Below are 7,183 nucleotides of genomic sequence, written 5' to 3' on the forward strand. Positions count from 1 at the left end.
GAAAATGCAATTAAAATGTAACCTGCACAACTCCTAACAAGCCAGTGTTGTGGTTTGTGTTCAGGTTCATTAAAACCACTGTTCAGTTTGAGGAAGCAGTTTTAAGACACAACAGACATACATGCAAGTGTAATCGTTTTTGTTTGTTTGTTTTAAAACAAGCTCATTATTCAAGTCTTTAAGAATCCAAAGAACATTTAACAGCCTGAAGGAAAACTGTGGATGTTAAAAATGTGGTCAGGTCAGTTTTAACAATGGTTTGTGTTACCAGTTTGAACCTGTTCTTTTGTTTTCCTGTAATTTGTTTTACAAGCAACAACTCATGAGCTCAGTAACTCGATAAAATGGTTTAAAAAACTAAATGTGGGATCAGGGCTGTGAGTCAGTCAGTCTTATTTGAATGTTCTTTGATAGCATGTGTAGCATGAGCTCACTTGTTTATTTATTTTTTCTTTTGTCAACTGAAAAAAAAAAGTGAATCAGTTCTGACAAATTGCTACAGAGTAGGTGGAGCCCAACCCTCCCTCATTTCTTGTAAAACGAAACTAACTTTCTCCATTTTCGTCCTTTCTTTATCAACTTATGTGTGACTTTCTTTTTTTTTTCTTTGTAAATAATTGTATTTAAGGTAGGAACATTAAATCAGGCTGTTGTTGGTCCTGTCTGTGACGGCTATGCTGTTTTATATTGGATGATGAACTGTGACATGGGATCCATGGTAAGCAATAAATGCTTGAGCTCATAAGATCAGTATGGCTGGACTTTCCCCATACAACAACTTTCATTCACAACAATAACATCGCGTCAGCCCATCAAACACCTCACTGACTTCACACCCAGGCTTAGCCTCTACATTACAGCTTTACTTTATTTTTCTCTCATAGAGCCTTTTTCAGAATGACTTATAATAACTCCTGTATCCCAAATATGAATTAATAATACTACAAATTCAGTGATTCAGCAAGAGATGCCTGAACATTCAAACATTGTAAATAAATAAACCTTCATGACACTGCTGCATCACACCTGCTTATGAAGCATATGAAGTGGATCAGAGTACAGTTGTTCATGGGCTTGTTTGTTTTCTCGTATTACGAGGTTTCCTCCGTGATTTATGACTTATTAAAGCATTTTAACCTTTGATACTGTTTCGCCTGATTTCAATGTTGAACCTGAACTAAATACATAAATACATGAAAATTTGCGCATAGGAACCATACCTAGTATGGTTTAATTGTTTAATTATGCAGTTAGACATTTTTCTGAGAACAATAATTGTCGGCAGTGCTTCTAAATAAACACAGCATCATGCTGAAACCTCCGCGCTGGTTCAGCTGCTTGTTATCACCAACTTTGTTTAAAATGTTATCAGCCAAATAATGTAGTTTTGTAATGACTGAGAATAAAACACAAACACCAACACAAATGCAGCATGTTTTTCATTCAGAAACAAAGTGACGGCAGTTTGAATGTGAGTCTGTTTGCACGGCAGCTGTGTTATTAGGAAGACTGGATTTCCATTTCTTATCCATTAACTAAATGAAAGTTTTCCTTTGTCGAGACAATAGAGAAGTGAATGAACTGAACAAGGGCAGTAATTGTACTGCACATGTTCTAGTTGTTTTTTAACGTAAACTAAGAAACAGTGTAGAAGGGAAACTCCCTGCAGGAAAGCAGTCAATGCATTACAGTGTGTGTGTGATGCTGTTGCTGTTGTTTGTAATAATGTGGTGTTGATATCAAGTGAATGTGTCATTTGCATGATGAATACTGCATACCTGTAGCACATGTCAGGCTAAAAATAATGATGAGGCCAAATAAGCACTATGACTGATGCTCAAGAATATATGCAACGCAGAAAGAGGGAAAAAAAAGAAAGAGATGCTCCTCCTCTGATTTACCACTCTGTTTTTATTAAATATGATTGAAGAGCATTTCTCACATAAATAGTAGAAGTCCATAAATAAACATCTCTCCTCTTCAAAAGAGAGCTAGAGATAACTTACAATCACCAATCCCCTCAATCTGAAACAGCCTCAGTTAAACTTCTTTGGTTTATTTGCTCTGACTGTGCAGAGCCATCACACAAAGGAGAGAGTACACAGATAAGATGAGAGATAACAGCAGAGGAGAAACTTTGTTTGCACATTTGAAATTCAAATCAGGCCACAGTACAGGGTCTGTTTTAATCAGAGATCTGTGGTTCTGATCCACTGCCTGCTGAGTCCACTCTCCTCATACACTTAGCCTCCGAGTATTTGAGATCATAATATTTAAGTGAGTTATCTAGGTTTGTTTAATGGCAACAGCAGATAGCTCTTCTCTTGTTTACCTCCCGCTCCTGCTGAATGGCAGGAGCAAACAGTTTTAAGTTTGAATAACAAAAAATGCAATTAAATGCTGAATGCCGAGAGACACTCCTCTGATTCACCACTCTGGTTTTATTAATGACATTAGCATCACAAAAGCTCCCCCTAGTGGTGAAACGCCAGCATTTCAACAGCTGTTACAAGTCCCATTACAGTTTTCTTGACCATGGATTCATACTGGAGGCCAAACCTGCACAAGCATAGCAGTGTAGAATGTAACACATCATTTCATTTCAAGTGGCTTCTAAGGTGGATTTACTTGTGCAAGTTTAGATTTTTTGTTTGATATTGTTGAGTGCCAGTATGGGTTTACTAAGTTTAATTTTTTTTTATTTAACTATTAGTTTCTGTGTGTGAATGACAGAAAGACCACATACTGTTGAGGGAAAACAAAGGCATAGGAATCTCTTTTCCTCTGGCTGAGTAATATCACATGAACAAATGCAGCAGATGGCCCCATGAATGGAAATCTGCCCTCACGACACGTGTGTGTTACATTACAACTTCTTATTATTCCTTCAGATACACACATACATTGTGTACATTGTGTGGTTCAGATGGACTACATTATTAAATAATCATCAAATCTTCATTATGAGTAATTAAATTATCTTCAGTTACAATCACAAATATTTTCCCAACTGAACCCCCCCCCCCCCCACACACACACACAAACTTTGTTCTTATAAAACAAAACTTAATGTTTTACTTTCTTTTTCTCGCATTTTTCTTTATTGAAAAATTCATTATAACTTATAATAATCAATGAAAGCTCCTGAATCCCAAACAGCTTAACAATGAAACACAGTTGGCATGATGACCATGCCCAGAATGTATAAAATGAATATAAAGCAAATAATTCACACGAAAATATTTTAATAACATAAATAAGGTATATTAAGGCTGTGTCATTGTTCAGCCAAGGACAGTGTGTGAAAAGGTAACTGTCTCCACCTTGGGAAATGGTGAAACTGCAGATCACCTGAAGCCCTTGATGGATACAAAATAAAATATAAATAATATATTATAATAGAACTGCCTGGTCCGCCATGCAACAGAGAGAACAAATGTGACCGCAGGTTGGGTCTGATATGAGGCAAACAGAAGATCGGTCTAAAAAAGTAGGTGTGGCATCCAGTCGAACTGAGACGGCCAGAACTGAGGGTTGTTGAATGACCTTTATTATTTATTGCAGTGTATCAGACAGCGAACAAACGTAAGAGCTGGAACAATTCGTATTTGTACAATATAACAATAGTCCTCTCTCCCTTTTTCTCCGTTAGCATGAGTTTTCCGGGGTTTTTTTTCGTCTTTTTATACATCAAGTTGTTCACCGTTACACCATTCTACTTCCGGTCACACAGGAAGTTGCCAAAATAAAAGGTTTATACGGTATGTTACGTGAATATGAGCTAGCTTTACATATCCGCTGTTACAGTAGGCACAAACGTGTTGAGAGGAAAAGCAAATCTGTGCAGATTGGATGAATTCTAAATTATCTGTTTGCTGAATAAGATGATCCTAACTATCAAATTGGCTCAGTAGTAGTATAGTGGTACACACTGATAAAATATTATAATATGCTATTGCTGTTATATAAGACAAAGATGATAATATTAACAATGACATAATATTAATATGAAGAGGCACCTTAGTCGGTTATGATGTGAGGTGGATAATTGTTAAACAGTAGTCTGCATCAAGCTTAAGGTTTGCTGAAACTCAGTGTAGTGACATGTGGGATGAAGACAATACAGAGAATAACTAAACTAATGAAGTGCATAGAGGCACTTGACCAGCTTGAAACCTATCATTCTAGAATGACACATTGCTGAGATATAGAGCACACCTATAATAACAACCAATAAGCAAAACCCTGTAGACAACAGCTAAAACTACAGGATTGAGAAGCTGAATTAAATATGTAGACACTGCTAAGCTGATGAGCATGTTACAAATTTTCTTTTATTTTTATTTATTTGTTTCTTTTAGAGCAGAAGCTGCATGCTATTAAAAGCCAACATATGCAGACTTCTGCCTTGTTCGGGTGGCAGCATTTTTTTCTTTTTTCTTTTGTGTCCTGACACGTGTTTGTTTTTTGTTTTTGTTTGATTATTTTGTTGGTTTTGGAAACGAATTTAAACGAACTTGTGACAATACTTGAGAATCACAGTGACACATAGTGATTAGGCATATGATTGAAAAATGCCTAGGTTTAGAGCTGTGAGCTATGAGCTGTGAGCAATGCAAAGTTTAAATATATATATATATATATGTATAAATGGGAAACAACCCTAACTTCAAAGTTTGAAATGTGTGAGATGCATGAATTGTTTGAAAAACTAGAAATTATCTAAAAATGCCTTAAGTGAAAATGTAGTGTTGCATCTATAGAGAAGAGAAAAAAGAAGAAGCATTCTGTAACTTAAAAATAAGGCTGACGTGTTGACAATAGACTAAGAGACTCATTTGCAGGTGGCTATCAGGAACAGAGAGGCAAGCAAGGTCACAGACACCAAGGCTGTAGACAGCCACGCAGAAACAGCAGATAACATAGAGACAACGCCTGCTAGAACCGTGGAGAGGAAGGTCACTTCACACGAGATTGTAGGAGTAGGCCACAGAGAAATAATGCAAAACAGTTTTGAGGCAGCCACTTAAGAACTTACAGTTTTCAAAGGACAAATTAGTTGTAAAGTCAGCATTCAGGCCACACAACTGTACAACAATTAACTGCCCCTTTAGAACTAGTACATACAGCAAGTGGCCGCAGGTGCTTTATTAAATGCATATATGACCCGTCGTGTCCAGTAAATTTGCTAGGTAGAGACGCTCTGACAAAACTTAAGATAGGTGTAATACCAGAAAAGAATGGCATGACTGCTGAGTGCATGCTAAATGACACCCCACCAGAGCCAGATAGCACTAACACAGAAAACAGTAGCCGCGTGTGTCTCTCTCAAGGCTACGGTGTTCCACATTATTACTGGACTCTCGCTTTGCCAGAGCTAAAAGCACTACACGATGTGGCCCGTCAACACACACCCGCCACATCCACTTTCCAGAAACCAACCGAGTATCACAACACTCTGAGATTTAAACAAACTCCAGGCCCAGATCCACCTTATGATCAGCAAGTGTGGAAGCTAGGAGAACAGCGTTTGACCTTACAGCACAGGCCGGAATTGTGTAGGTTACGCAGTGACCACAGACAGTAAGATAATAGAAGCAAAACCACTTTCTTCTTCATGTTCTGCACAGAGCGCTGAGCTGATAGCTGTGATACGCGCATGTGAGATGCACAAAGATAAGCGAATAAACATACATACAGACAGCCAGTATGTTTTCTCTGCTGTGCATCATTTTGAAAAATTTGGCAAAACAGAGGAATGATTGATGTGTTGAAAAATGAACAAAAGCAGCAAGCACAGCCGAACAGAAAAAAATGGCTACAACACGGCGCAGTTCTGAGAACGATCTAATGATGTTCTATGGCAAGCCAGTGTTGCCAAAATCTCCCCACAAAACAGCAGCATTAGTGACACATGGCTCAACGCATTTGTCAACGGGGGGAATGACTAGTATTGTCAACTCACATTTCTACACTGTAAATTTTGAAACCTCAGCAAAACAAGTTGTCAGAACGTGCATGACGTGTCAAAAATATAATGCTCAGGGAAACCTAAGACCAAAAAGAGGCTGTTTTCCCACACCACCTTATCTTTTTCACACAATCCATATGGACTTTATTGAGCTAAATGAATGCCAAGGGTAAAAATACGCCCTAGTGGTTATAGATGTATTCTCAAAGTGGCCAGAAATCTACCCAGTGAAAAGGGCAGATGCAATTTCAGTAGCAAAATGTCTGTGCAATCACTTCATACCCACATATGGCATCCCAGCTTTGATACGATCAGACAACGGCACTCATTTTGTAAATGATGTCATCACTAAGGTCTCTGAAGCACTCGGTTTCAGCATAAAACACCATTGTGCGTATCACCCACAAAGTGCTGGCCTTGTAGAGAGAACTAACGGCACTATAAAACAAAGGCTCAGAAAGTGCATGGCAGAAACAGGAAGGCCGTGGCCTGAATGTTTGGGTTTAGTGAAAATGTGGATGCGTTTAACGCAGGGCTCCCAGAAACTAACTCCATTTGAAATCATTCATGGTAGGCCATTCCCACTGCCCATCACCAGTCAACCAATAGACAAATCAATCAGAGAAACCACACTAGCAAAATGTATGTCTAAGTTGTTGGAAAATAAAGAGATGATTGTAAATAACGAAGAACGTAATGATGTCTATCAAGTGTCTTGCAGATTACAGCCTGGTGACTGGGTTCTGATCAAGGTGCTCCAAAGGAAAAACTGGAGCTCACCAAGGTAGAAGGGACCATACCAAGTTCTTCTCACTACACCTACCGCTTGCAAAATAGCGGAACGACCATCTTGGATCCATCAGAGCCACTGCAGGAGAGTAAGTGAAGCCATCTAAACTCAGCCGACACAGGCTCGCCCAATTGTTGTGATCCTGCTCGGTGGAGGGATCAGCCTTTCTGGCCGAGAGTTCTACTCTCAACAGGAGGGTGTGTTCTGCTGTCATGAGGTGTTGGCTGCTTATCACTGCAGGGGGCTTGACCCTGGCCGGGCTCCTCATCTTTGTTTCCGTGAGAGACAACAAGTCACGCCATATGAAGAAAAGGCAGACACTGTACGACAAAGGAAAGCACACCAAGTTTCCCCATGGCTACGCCACTAATTTCTGGTGGCAGTTTATGAACACTATCGCTCACTTGAATAATAAAACTGAC

Source organism: Rhamphochromis sp. 'chilingali' (assembly GCF_963969265.1).
Source record: "Rhamphochromis sp. 'chilingali' genome assembly, chromosome: 1".
Classification (NCBI taxonomy): domain Eukaryota; kingdom Metazoa; phylum Chordata; class Actinopteri; order Cichliformes; family Cichlidae; genus Rhamphochromis; species Rhamphochromis sp. 'chilingali'.